Raw genomic sequence first — 14,873 nt, 5'->3', positions numbered from 1 at the left:
GGGCCTGTCGTGGGGTAAAAAAGGAGACCTGACCGGACTCCAAACATGCGTCCAAACCCTGGTGGACAAGAAGCTCAAACTTGTCAACGTAGTCCTGGTTATGCTCATCCGCCGGATCCTCCCGTGTCAACAACGGGCTTTCAACCTGTGGGAGTTCGACCCGGCGCGGCACCGAACTCTTAGCAGGCTCTTCGACACGATGTACGAAGATGCCTGGAAGGTGCTTTTCAAGGGCGCCGAGGCTCCCGCATCCGCTACCGAGGATCGCGGATTCAGCACGCAGTGTCACGCTCGTGCGGTAAGCTGTTTTTACCTTTTACAGGGTATTAGTTTTTCATAGTTTGACTCCATGCGGGATCTAAGCTCCCTTACCTTTGACAGGATTGGTAGGAGACGTCTGGACAGATCAACTGTCTGGCTCCTTTGCACGAAGGCCTAGCAGACGCTCGCTTGGCGAAGCTGTTGGTTCCGGCACCCTATGTGGTGCCGGAGAAGAAGGCCAAGAAGAAGGCCACGGGGACTCGAAAGAGTGCCCGGCGCCAAGAGGTGTCGGATTCATCATCCGACGACTCCAAGGCGCACTCCTCCCATGAAGACGAGGAGGAGGAAGAAGAGACCTCTCCCCCTCCAGCGGGGGGAGGAAGAAAAGGAAGGCCGCCCCAAGTAGGGAGGCCGAAGGGTCCAAGAAGGGGAAGACCCCTCCTCCGGACTACTCCACCAATGCCGACGACGACGAAGAGGAGTGGCCGCACAGGGCCAAGCCCCTGGCGAGATCGTAAGTATCCGGATACCAGAGTGATTCATAGTATTCCCCCATAGCACAGCTTTTCCTTACATCGAACACGTTTATGCAGTCCACCCAAAGACCAGCTCGACGTGTCATCGAGCAGTTCCCTGGATTCGTCGGACGTGAATTCGCTTCCGACGGCTACCTCCCCCCATGCTACGGACGACGCCGCGGTGGCGTCCCAATAGGTTCCAAGCCAGGAGGAGGTGGTCCTGGAGGCGCCGCAAGGCAACCTCCCGGACTCCAGGCGTAAAGGGGATAGGACCCCCAAGGGCTCCAAGTCCGGCCTTGAGCCAGACACCGTGCCGGAACCTTCAACGGTTCCGGACTCCAGTAGGCAGCCTCCTTCCAAGAGGAGCAAGCCTACCGAGCCGGTGACCTCCGTCCAACCGGAGACACCAGACAATTTGCTGGAGATGCTTAACGGCGCCTCCATCGACGAGGAGCACCGCACTATTATGAGTGCGGTGATCCAGAAGGTTCAGTCCGCCAAGAGCGGACTGACTGAAGCCTGTGCCAGCCTTCTAACAGGCTTTGAGGTAAGTAAAGAATATGAAAAAATATTACCGCATAGACAGTAGCCCCTGATGCTCTGTTCGGCGTTCGAAAGGAAAAGCCAAATAGAGGATCTAATAACATTCGCAGGAGTCTAACATAATCAAGTCAATATGCGTATGCAGGCTTCGCTGCTGGCCTCCGCCGCACTGACTGCGGAGGTGGATACGCAGAAGCAAAACATCGCGCGGTCTGAGAACGAGCTCGGCCATTCCAAGAGGCAACTCGAGGAGAAGGAAGGTAGTAATACTGAAAGTGCAACTATCCCTAGGTGGTTTTGGTAATTCATAACAACATATAGCACATTGAGCTAATGCTATTCCAAGATAATTATTTCAGGAAAGCTCAATGATTGGCATGGCATGGATGTGAAATTGGAACCCTCAAAATGCTAAGGACAAAGGATTGGCTCAAGCTCAAAAGCTCAAGACTCTTCATTTTATATTTTAGTGATCCAAGATCACATTGAGTCTTTAGGAAAAGCCAATACTATCAAGGAGGGATGAGGTGTTGCTTAATGAGCCTCTTGGTTCATGTGCTTAGTGATATGCTCCAAAACCCTCAACTACTTTCCCATATCCACATATGACCTAAACCCTAAGCCAAACTCGGTCCTACCGATTCTTCCTATCCGGCGCCACCGAGTTTCATTTGTCATAAGCCACTGCCAAACCCTAGCAATTCGGTCCTACCGATAGGGATCTCGGTCTCACCGAGATGGGGTTGCAAACTCTCTGTTCCCTTTCGTAACTTTTCGGTCTCACCGAAAGAGCGAATCGGTCCCACCGAGATTGCAATGTAAATTCAGTGTTTCCCCTTGGTAACTTTTCGGTCTCACCGAAAGAGCAAATCGGTCCCACCGAGTTTGCCTGACCAACTCTCTGGTTAGCTAATTACCAAATTCGGTCTCACCGAGTTTGTGTAATCGGTCTCACCGAGATTACGTTATGCCCAAACCCTAACCATCTCGGTCCTACCGAGTTGCATGTCAGTCCCACCAAAAATCTCTAACGGTCACTAGGTTTACATTTTCGGTCCGACCGAGTTTATTGATTCGGTCCCACCGAGATTGGAAAACTGTGTAACGGTTGGATATTGTGTGGAGGCTATATATACCCCTCCACCTCCTCTTCATTCATGGAGAGAGCCATCAGAACACACACATCATTCCAACTCATATGTTCTGAGAGAGAACCACCTACTCATGTGTTGAGACCAAGACATTCCATTCCTACCATATGAATCTTGATCTCTAGCCTTCCCAAGTTGCTTTCCACTCAAATCTTCTTTCCACCAAATCCAAATCCTATGAGAGAGAGTTGAGTGTTGGGGAGACTATCATTTGAAGCACAAGAGCAAGGAGTTCATTACCTACACACCATTTGTTACTTCTTGGAGAGTGGTGTCTCCTAGATTGGCTAGGTGTCACTTGGGAGCCTCCGACAAGATTGTGGAGTTGAACCAAGGAGTTTGTAAGGGCAAGGAGATCACCTACTTCGTGAAGATCTACCGCTAGTGAGGCAAGTCCTGTGTGGGCGATGGCCATGGTGGGATAGACAAGTTTGCTTCTTCGTGGACCCTTTGTGGGTGGTTGCTTCTTCGTGGACCCTTCGTGGGTGGAGCCCTGTGTGGACACGCGCAACCGTTACCCTTGGGTGGAGCCCCGTGTGGACTCGCGTAACCATTACCCTTTGTGGGTTGAAGTCTCCATCAACGTGGATGTAGGATAGCACCACCTATCCGAACCACGGGAAAAACATCCGTGTCTCCAATTGCGTTTGAATTCTCCAAACCCTTCCCTTTACATTCTTGCAAGTTGCATGCTTTACTTTCCTCTGCCAATATACTCTTTGCATGCTTGCTTGAATTATGTGATGATTGCTTGACTTGTCCTAAAATAGCTAAAATCTGCCAAGAACTAAAATTGGGAAAAGGTTAAGTTTTTATTTGGTCAAGTAGTCTAATCACCCCCCTCTAGACATACTTTCGATCCTACAAGTGGTATCAGAGCTTTGGTCTCCATTTGCTTTGATCTCCATACCTTTTGGTGGTCATAGCCTTGGTTTCACAACCTAGGAGAGTATGGTGTCTAGCGAGGGAAATTATCACCGTAGAGGTCCCTACTTTGATGGTACTAATTTTGCTAGTTGGAAGCATAAAATGAAAATGCATATTCTTGGACATAACCCCGCCGTTTGGGCTGTTGTGTGTGTTGGTTTGCAAGGTGACTTCTTTGATGGGAGAGAACCAAACCGTGAAGCTACCGTGGATGAGTTGAAGATGTTGCAATACAATGCTCCAGCTTGTGATATTCTCTTCAACGGATTGTGCCCCGAAGAATTCAACAAAATCAGCCGTCTTGAGAATGCAAAGGAAATTTGGGACACTTTGATTGATATGCATGAAGGTACCGACTCCGTCAAGGAATCCAAGTTGGATGTGCTTTAAAGCCAACTTGACAAGTTCAAGATGAAGGATGGTGAAGGTGTTGCTGAAATGTACTCTATGCTTGCTCTCATCACAAATGAGATTGCCGGCTTAGGAAGTGAAGAGATGACCGATAAATTCATCATCAAGAAGATTCTAAGAGCCTTGGATGGAAAATATGATACCGTGTGCACATTGATCCAAATGATGCCCAATTACAAAGATCTCAAGCCAACGGAGGTGATTGGAAGAATTGTTGCTCATGAGATGTCACTTAAGGATAAAGAGGAACTTCACAACAAATCAAGTGGTGCCTATAAAGCCTCATGTGAAGCCCCTACATCATCAAGTGAGAAACAAGACTTCAATGAAGAATTGAGATTAATGGTGAAGAACTTCAACAAGTTCTACAAGAGTAGAAGCAAAGATAGACGCTCCAAGTCAAGGTCCTACAATGACAAAAGATCTTCTAGTCAAGAGCGAAACTGCTACAGTTGTGGAAGACCCAGACACTATTCCAATGAGTGTACGGCTCCCTACAAGAGAAGAGAAGATTCTCCAAAAAGAAGAAGCAAAGAATCACCACCAAGAGAGAAAAGGAGTAGAGATGATCGTTATGAACGAAGATACTCACGGAGAAGCAAGGATTCGGAAAGGAAGGAAAAATCATCAAGGAGCTACACAAGACGAAGACATCAAGCTCATGTTGATGAATGGGTATCCGGCTCTGACTCCGACAGCCACTCCGAGAGAAGTTATCACTCCGACTCCGAAGATACTCAAGATGAAGGTGTTGCCGGTCTAGCACTTGTGTCAACCAACTCCTACGACATATTTGACTCACCAAATGAAGGAATTGGAAGATGCTTCATGGCCAAAGGTCCTAAGGTAACACACCCCGAGTATGTTGATTTCAATAGTGATGAAGATGACTTGTTAGGTGATGATTTGCTTGTTGAAAACTCTAGTGATGAATACTATGATGAAATGTCAATTAAACATGCTAATCAAGATAAAACGAATGACAATGATAAGGAGAAGATTGAGGCCCTAACTAAAGAACTAAACACTCTTAAGTTAGCTCATGAAACCATCTTCGAAGATCATCGAGAACTTTTAAGAGCTCATGAGAAATTACGCTTTGAAAAGCTCAATCTTGAGAAAGAGCATGAGTTCTTAAAAGCAATCAATGATGATCTACGCAAGAAAAGTTCTTCTTACATTGCCAAGCGTTTACTCTTATACACTTACATGCCTCAAGTCAAGTGTAGTAACAAGAACAAGAAAGATTCTTCCTCTAGTAGTAACAATGATCATGCTAAATCCAATATTGTTACTTCTAGTAGCTCTCTTGATTCCACTAATGATTCTCTTAGCCAAGTTACACTTGAGCAAGAAAATAGCTTATTGAAGGGAATTATAGAGAAAGGAGTGTACAAAAGCCTTGCCGGGAGTAAGCAATTCGAGGAAATTGTGTGCAAGCAAGGAATGCACCAGAAGAATCAAGGTGTTGGTTTTGAACGAAAGTTCAATGCCAATGGAGTTGAGTGGGAAGAAGATCAATACCCCAAGACTACTTCAAGTTCAACTTCATCAAGTACGACTACAACTCCAAGGATTCCCATCAAGATGATGTGGATCCAAAAGAAGAAGAACTAGAGAGTTCTTGAGGGTGACTCCGCCAACATACTTCACTCTCATCATTTTGGCAAGAACAAGTGCAATCAACTTCCACATCGTGCACTAGTTCAAGGAGTCACAAACCCTCTTGTTGGTAAGACAAGGGACAAGGTAACCTAAAAGTTTTCATGGACATCATCTCTTGTGTGCATCACTCTATGTCTATGGATATCCTTGTTTGTTCCTTGTGGGACTAACCCATGTAGGTGTTGAAAGTGCAATTCACTCAAATGGATAGCTCCAAGTGATCTACATCAACATTGAGCATCCACATCTTCAACATCTACATGAAGTCATCATCGACAAAACCCAAGGTTAGTTCATCCCTCTTAGGGGGGATATCACATCTAGGGGGAGCTTTAGTCTAAGACTTGAGCTAAAGCAACTCTAAAGATGTGAACAAAACAATGCTTTATGTAAAAGTGGTAACCCCACTTGAGCTTAAACGATGAGTATGACCTATGATCAAGTGTTCTCACTTGAATCCTAAGTCAATATACTCACATATAGATGACCTTGTCATCGCAAATTGCTTGATAGATGCTAGAATTGGTTGTGCATGCCTTGCCACATATTTCATTTGCCATCTTATTGTGTGAGCATGCTGGTTGCATATTTTACTCATTCGAGGACATCCACTTGTTGTTTTGATTGTTTGGTTTTATCTTCTTTTGCCAAGTGGATGGACAAGAATGCCTAAGAACCTCCTCTAGATATCTATGCTTTTCTCGTCTCAAACTCTATTCATGCTGCATCACAAAATTTAATCAAGTAAGATTCGAACCCCTCTGTGTGAGGAGCGCTCGGAGTCCCCGATTCGTCATAGACTTAAACTTCCAAAACCTCTTTATGATTCTCGGTCTGACCGATACTCCACTTTCGGTCCTACCGAGATCATTAAGTTGATCTAGGTTTTCGATCTCGGTGCAACCGATTTGAACATTTCGGTCACACCGAGTTTCAGTAACTACTTGTAGTTATGAATCTCGGTGCCACCGAGTTGTTACACTCGGTCACACCGACAGGGTCGGGCTATATATAGTCACGGGCAAAATTTTGGAAATTTCTTCGAACCCCTTCGCCCGCGCGATAGCCTGCTCTGCTCTCGTGGTCTTCGGATCGTCTTCTCGCCGCCAGCCGCCTCCAGTCGCTGGTCTCTGTTGCCGTCAATGGGAATTCTGCCCCGCCATTGCTGCCGTAGCAAGTCTCCGCCGAACTAGGGTATGGACTTGATCACAGTGCTATTCCCTGTTCGATTCCTAGCACATTGTGTTCTTCATGATTCTTGCCACGATTGAAACACTTCTATCCAGTCAATGCGCCCGTAGATTAGCTTTGATTTGATAATTTTAGGGTTAGGTTTCCGCCGAAACCATCTCGGACCCACCGAGTTGAAAAACTCGGTCCCACCGATTTGGCTTATGCCATTGCACAAGTGAGACTCGGTCTGACCGAGAATTACTTATCGGTGTGACCGATTTTGGAACTCAGTGAAACCCTAGCAGTCTCGGTGCCACCGAACTGTGACTCGGTCTGACCGAGTTCACCAGTTTAGGTGCCAAAACTGCTTCGGTATCACCGAGTTTAAAAATCGGTAGATCCGAGATGATTTCAGTGGGAAACTAAAACTAAGTTTTTAGATCATTCTTTTGCAAAAATCTCTGCATTTTGTGATGCTCATCTTTTCTATCTCATCTATAAACTATTCACAGGGTCAGCAGTCAGAGTGCAGCATGTCTGATCAAAGTGATAGCCAGAATATGTTAGAGCAGTAGGTGCACATGAGTGAGGGCACTAGTCCCTCCAGCTCTTCTGATGAAGGCAGCAGGAGCACTCCTAGAAATTTGCCAAAGGCTGCCACGAGACAGAGGAAGAAGAGGACTTCAGATTCCGAAGATGAGGACTATGTGGCAGAGGAAGAGGCCACTTCCAAGAGAGTTGAGCCAGCTCAAGGCACAAAGCCAGGGCTGAAAATCAAAAGGCCAGCAGGCAGGTAGCCAATGTCAAAGGCCAGAATGTCAACTGAGAAGCCCATAGAGCCAGTTGCAGCTGAGGGCAAGAAAAGAAAGGAAAGGGTGAAGAAGACTGTGGCTAGAGTGCTTGGCAAAGCTTCCATCATGGAAGAGGAAGAAGAAGAAGAGGTAGCTGCACCAGCACCCAAGGCACCCAAGCTAATGGGAGATGCCATAAAATCAGGGGGAGCTGCTTCCAAGGCCAAGCCAGCTCCAAAGCCAAAGCCAAAGAGGAACACAAGAAGCATTCCTGCAGCTGAGAAGAACAAGGCCCCAGTGCCAGAGACTGTTGCTGAAGAAGAGGATGAAGAGCAAATTCTGAGAAAGCTAAAGCCCAAGATCCCAGACCACAACGATGCTCATCCTGTGGCTGAGGACATGAAGCTCAGGAGAGATTCAGGGCTGAGGAAGTGGAGAGAAGCAGATCCGTATGCTTCAAGGAGAAGGACTGCCGTGGACTACAGGTTTCACTCCAAGGAGCAGCAGGATTTCTATGAGACTGTTTTGCTTGATAAGAAGCCAATTGTCTGTGACATGAGATGGGTCGACTGGACCTACATGAGGGAGAAGGAGGAACACTACCCAGGAATATATGACAGCTTTAATGCTTGTGGAGTTGCTGACTTTGTTGGGCAGAAGCTCACAAAGTGGAACGAGGAACTGATCATGCAATTCTACTCCATGGCACACTTTTATCCAGATGGGAGGATCACATGGATGACTGAGGGTACGAGGTACCAATCCACTGTTGAGGAATGGGCAAAGTTGATTAATGCCCCAGAGGAGCATGATGATGACATGGACATATATGCCAAGAAGAAGATGGACCACAACTCAATGTCCAATATGTACAAGGAGATCCCACATGAAGCACTTGATACTTTCAAGTTTGGCTCAGTGCATTATCTTCTGTCAGGTCTGCCTACGATCAATTGGATACTAAGGCACACCTTACTGCCCAAGTATGGAGATCACAAGATGATCAGAGGCCATGCTATCAACTTGCTACATGTGTTTGATGTGCCTCAGAAGTTCAAGGTGATGAGCCTCATAGTGGAAACAATCAAGAGGACTGCAGCAGATCAGAAGAGGAGTTGCGGATATGCCCCTCAAATTTAGGAGCTCATCAACTCCAAGATGGGCATGGGCATATACTTATTGGACAAGGAACATTTGCCCATCCGTCCAGATTTTGAGGACAATCAAGTTGTCATGACTGAGAACGAGCCATCATCTGCCCAAGCATACGCAAAGAAGGAGAAGGCGAGGAAGGAGAAAGCTGCCAAGATGCCTACTCAAGAGGAGGCATCTGAGTATTTCTTGAAGACTAAACAAGAGCAGCTTGGTTACTTGATTGCATCCACGCTGAGGATTGAGCAAAGTCTGGCCACCCTCACTCAGAATCAGCAGAGCCTAGAGAGAATCATGGAACAGAAGTTCTATGACTTGGATGTCAAGGTAACGGAAGTTCAGTCTGCAGTGGAGCAGCTCCAGGAGGACATGCAGGAGAGGAGAGGCAGGACTACCACTCATGCCTTTGCCAGAGTGCCAAGAGGTCCGAGGTCGTCTGCCGTGCCAGTTGCTGACACCAGAGCCACCACTTCAGCACCAGCTACAGCCTCAGTTCCACCAGCTCCAGCATCTACTTCAGCTCCAACTCCAGCGTCTACTTCAGCATCTACCGAAGCCTTCGTCCTTGGAGTGATCCGGACTCCACCACCACCTGAAGATCAAGCCTGAGCGTCGATCTAGTGCTATGCATTTTCTAGGAACTTTTTGGTAACTTGTTGCCAAAGGGGGAGAAGATGTATAGATCATAGGCTTCGAGAGAGAGAGAGAGTTGCTTTTTCTCTCTTGCTTTATTTGGTGGTTTTTCGAACTTGTTTACTTTTGAGTGCTTGAGATACTATGCTTGTGAGACATTGATGATCATGTGTTTGATCATAAGCTACACTTAATGTTTGCTTAATGCTATTATCTTATCTATCTTATGTGATCATTCACTATTCTTGGTGATGAGTGCATGTATTTCATTCTTATCATTTTAAGCGCTCCACCAAGATGTATGTGACATGGAAGAGTAACCCATGACTCTAACTCTTTGTGCATTTGCAGTCCAAAGCAAATTTTAAATATGCACAAATTTAGGGGGAGCTCTTACTTATCACATACTTCTCAAAGCGACGATATATTTCATGCTTATTATCATTTGTCGAAGCTTTGATCTATATGTTGTCATCAATTACCAAAAAGAGGGAGATTGAAAGTGCAACTATCCCTAGGTGGTTTTGGTAATTCATAACAACATATAGCTCATTGAGCTAATGCTATTCCAAGATAATTATTTCAGGAAAGCTCAATGATTGGCATGGCATGGATGTGAAAGTGGAACCCTCAAAATGCTAAGGACAAAGGATTGGCTCAAGCTCAAAAGCTCAAGACTCTTCATTTTATATTTTAGTGATCCAAGATCACATTGAGTCTTTAGGAAAAGCCAATACTATCAAGGAGGGATGAGGTGTTGCTTAATGAGCCTCTTGGTTCATGTGCTTAGTGATATGCTCCAAAACCCTCAACTACTTTCCCATATCCACATATGACCTAAACCCTAAGCCAAACTCGGTCCTACCGATTCTTCCTATCCGGCGCCACCGAGTTTTCATTTGTCATAAGCCACTGCCAAACCCTAGCAATTCGGTCCTACCGATAGGGATCTCGGTCTCACCGAGATGGGGTTGCAAACTCTCTGTTTCCCTTTCGTAACTTTTCGGTCTCACCGAAAGAGCGAATCGGTCCCACCGAGATTGCAATGTAAATTCAGTGTTTCCCCTTTGTAACTTTTCGGTCTCACCGAAAGAGAAAATCGGTCCCACCGAGTTTGCCTGACCAACTCTCTGGTAAGCTAATTACCAAATTTGGTCTCACCGAGTTTGTGTAATCGGTCTCACCGAGATTACGTTATGCCCAAACCCTAACCATCTCGGTCCTACCGAGTTGCATGTCAGTCCCACCGAAAATCTCTAACGGTCACTAGGTTTACATTTTCGGTCCGACCGAGTTTATTGATTCGGTCCCACCGAGATTGGAAAACTGTGTAACAGTTGGATTTTGTGTGGAGGCTATATATACCCCTCCACCTCCTCTTCATTCATGGAGAGAGCCATCAGAACACACACACCATTCCAACTCATATGTTCTGAGAGAGAACCACCTACTCATGTGCTGAGACCAAGACATTCCATTCCTACCATATGAATCTTGATCTCTAGCCTTCCCAAGTTGCTTTCCACTCAAATCTTCTTTCCACCAAATCCAAATCCTATGAGAGAGAGTTGAGTGTTGGGGAGACTATCATTTGAAGCACAAGAGCAAGGAGTTCATTACCTACACACCATTTGTTACTTCTTGGAGAGTGGTGTCTCCTAGATTGGCTAGGTGTCACTTGGGAGCCTCCGACAAGATTGTGGAGTTGAACCAAGGAGTTTGTAAGGGCAAGGAGATCGCCTACTTCGTGAAGATCTATCGCTAGTGAGGCAAGTCCTGTGTGGGCGATGGCCATGGTGGGATAGACAAGGTTGCTTCTTCGTGGACCCTTTGTGGGTGGTTGCTTCTTCGTGGACCCTTCGTGGGTGGAGCCCTATGTGGACTCGCGCAACCGTTACCCTTGGGTGGAGCCCTGTGTGGACTCACGCAACCGTTACCCTTTGTGGGTTGAAGTCTCCATCAACGTGGATGTAGGATAGCACCACCTATCCGAACCACGGGAAAAACATCCGTGTCTCCAATTGCGTTTGAATTCTCCAAACCCTTCCCTTTACATTCTTGCAAATTGCATGCTTTACTTTCCGCTGCCAATATACTCTTTGCATGCTTGCTTGAATTATGTGATGATTGCTTGACTTGTCCTAAAACAGCTAAAATCTGCCAAGAACTAAAATTGGGAAAAGGTTAAGTTTTTATTTGGTCAAGTAGTCTAATCACCCCCCTCTAGACATACTTTCGATCCTACAAATACCTTGCGCAAGTATATAGAGAAGATGTGGTTGAAAAAAATGAGAGGATCAATGTGCTATTATAGGGGCCACGACCGAGGTGGCAACCCTTAAGAAAGCGTTGTCCGAGGCCGAAAGTAGAGCGGCCGCGGAGTGCACAGAGAGAGGGAAGGAGGAGGCGCGGGTGGAGGAGATGCAGAAAGAGCTCCAGGCTCTCGTGGAAAAAAACGAGAGTTTGGAGCTTGACTCGAAGACGCAAGCGTCCGAGCTTGGGGCAGCCCTCGAAAGCGCGAAGTCTGCCAAGGCCGAAGCCCAGAAAGCCCTCCAAGAAATTGGAGATATGAAGAAGATAGCGGCGGGTAAGGCATTCATTATGCAAAGCAAGCAAGTAAAAGTGAATTACTTGTTACTTACCCGAGTCCGGAGCTCTCCAGGAGCATTTGCAGATTTGCCCCATAGTGCGTCTGATGCCGCCGCCTACTACTGAGCCGAGGAGGGGAGCTCGACGGAGAAGGTGTTCTGGTCTCAGTATGCTGAGGCCGGACACCTGGTGCCTTTGAGCAACCAGCTGAAGCAAATGTTCGAGCTCCACAAGGTGGCCGAACAGGCCATAAAGGGCCTCATAGTTCGGCTTTGGCCTGGAGAGGCTCTGCCTAGGAGCTACTTCGGGCTGGTGAGGCGGTTGGTGGATGCCTGTCCATGGCTTGAAGTAATCAAGCGCTCCGTCTGCATCGAAGGTGCCCGTAGGGCGCTTGCCCGTGCTAAGGTGCACTGGGGCAAGATGGATGCGGAGAAGCTGGTGAAGGACGGGCCGCCGCCGGGCAAGGAGCATCGCGTCTCGGAAGCGTATTATGAGGGCGTCCTGAAGGGTGCCCGCCTTATAGCGGATGAATGCTCCAAAGATGTAATTTTTGAGTAAACTCGCATTTGTGATCCTGTACGTTGAAAACTTGTTCATATGCGATAAGCAACGCTTTTGAATTTAAAATATTACCTTCTGTACGGTCGTTTATCAAATTTGAGAGATGGTGAGTCATCGGCTTCTGCCCCCATGCCGCGAGTGCTGGGGTGTTCGGGATAAACATGAGCGCTCTTTTTCCCATTCTTGGGTCCTTCGAGGGAGGCGCTCAACACAACGAACAAGGCAATCGGACTATAATGCTTGAACACTCTCACTTAGCCATAGAATTCTATAATTTTAAATTTCGGCAAAGCCCCTAGTGTTCGGAAGACCGAGTTCGGGGCGCTATCCACGCCTAGGCCGGACAAAGCCGACTCCTCGCTCTAAGCGGCATAAGTCTTTAGGGACTCGAAAACCTCTCGAACAGCGACCAGCTCTCGCCTCATCATGACGGTCAGTTTTAGCTTTCTCTACTGAGGTGCTTAGCCCAGCTCAACTGGGGCACAATCGCAGTAGTTCTCTTAGTTCTACCTTAGCCGATATAACGGAACGTAAGGTACCAAAACATAGGAGCCGGGCAAACCCAACTATTGACCCAAGACATGATTCGGAGCCGACGCATATAATGCTATAAGTTCGGGGTGCCGCACTTGTGAAAGTGTTCGGACTTCTCACACCGTATTGTGGGGTACTTAAGCCCCTGGCGTATTGGCCGTACCAAAGTGTACGGGTGCAACATGTCATTAATGAACATATATTCGTAAAAAGGAGTAATGCAATAATAGACGGAAGCTATGCATTGTTTATTTAAAAAAGCTGCGATCCAAGCAGAACGATACAAATACTGCAATAAGCAAAAGATGGGACTATTTAACATGTCCTTTCCAGGGGCAAGCTGCGGAATGTTATGTGAAACAGGTATACTGCTCGTTATAGAGACCACCTTAGAGTTCCATAGTGCGGCGTAGTTTTCTGCTTCCCTGGTTGTATCGTTTGTGCGGCAATTGTATTGCTGGACAAGCCTTCCGACGAATGGAGTCCTGAAAATGAGAGAAAATTAAGAAATCGGCAGCCCCTAGTGTGGTTTAAGCCGCGTTTCGGGCGTGCCGTGATGGTGCCCCTCCCCCTGTGCCCATGGTATTTCCAGAGCGTAGTTATGTACGCACAACACTGGTTTCGCAAGTTCGCGAGGGCTGGGGTTGGGGCCGCATTGCTACACTTGCTCGGAACGTGCCAGGCGGTCTTGTTGTAGGTTACTCCGGGCACGCTTGACGGTGTCCAGACGTTTAATGGCCGGACTGGAGAATTGCCTTGAGAGGCTGCTTTGTACTTCTGCAGCGATAGCCGCCGTATGCTCCTCCGTTCGAAGAGAGCGTTCGGTGTTTCCATTGACCGTGATGACGCCTCAAGGGCCTGGCATCTTGAGCTTGAGGTATGCGTAGTGCGGCACCGCATTGAACTTGGCAAATGCGGTTCGCCCGAGCAGTGCGTGATAGCCACTGCGGAACGGGACTATGTCGAAGATTAACTCCTCACTTCGGAAATTATCCGGAGATCCGAAGACCACTTCAAGTGTAACTGAGCCTGTACAGTTGGCCTCTACACCTGGTATGACGCCTTTAAAGGTCGTTTTAGTGGGTTTAATCCTTGAGGGATCGATGCCCATTTTCCGCACTGTATCCTGGTAAAGCAGGTTCAGGCTGCTGCCGCCCTCCATAAGGACTCTAGTGAGGTGAAATCCGTCAATAATTGGGTCTAGAACCAATGATGCGAATCCGCCATGACGGATGCTAGTGGGGTGGTCCCTTGGATCAAAAGTGATCGGGCAGGAAGACCATGGGTTGAACTTTGGGGCGACTCGCTCCATCGCGTATACGTCCCTTAGCGCACGCTTCCGCTCCCTCTTGGGGACGTGGGTTGCGTATATCATGTTCACCGTCTGCACTTGTGGGTGAAAACCTTTCTGTCCACTATTGTTCGGCGGCCGGGGCTCCTCCTCGTCATCGCTATGCAGCCCCTTGTCTCTGTTTTCGACATTTAACTTTCCTGCCTACTTGAACACCCAACAATCCCTATTGGTGTGATTGGCTGGTTTTTCGGGGGTGCCATGTATCTGGCATGAGCGGTCGAGTATTCGGTCCAAACTGGACGGGCCCGGAGTATTTCTTTTGAATGGCTTTCTCCGCTGGCCGGGTTTAGAGCCTCTGAATCCGGCATTAACTGTCGTATCCTCAGCATTGTCGCCGTTAATGTGGTGCTTTTGCTTGTTGCGACGTGGCCCGCCACTGCTGTCCTTGGTATCCGAATTACCAGGGCTCTTGGTCATGTTATTGCTACGAGCTAGCCAGATGTCTTCTCCTGTGCAAAAGCGGGTCATAAGTGTCGTGAGGGCTGCCATAGATTTCGGCTTTTCCTGCCCTAGGTGCCGTGCAAGCCACTCGTCGCGGATGTTATGCTTGAAGGCTGCTAGGGCCTCTGCGTCCGGACAGTCGACGATTTGATTTTTCTTGGTTAGGAAC

The sequence above is a fragment of the Triticum aestivum genome, chromosome 7A, assembly GCF_018294505.1.
Source record: "Triticum aestivum cultivar Chinese Spring chromosome 7A, IWGSC CS RefSeq v2.1, whole genome shotgun sequence".
In the NCBI taxonomy this organism is placed as follows: Eukaryota; Viridiplantae; Streptophyta; class Magnoliopsida; order Poales; family Poaceae; genus Triticum; species Triticum aestivum.
Note: the sequence above shows the minus strand (reverse complement) of the source record.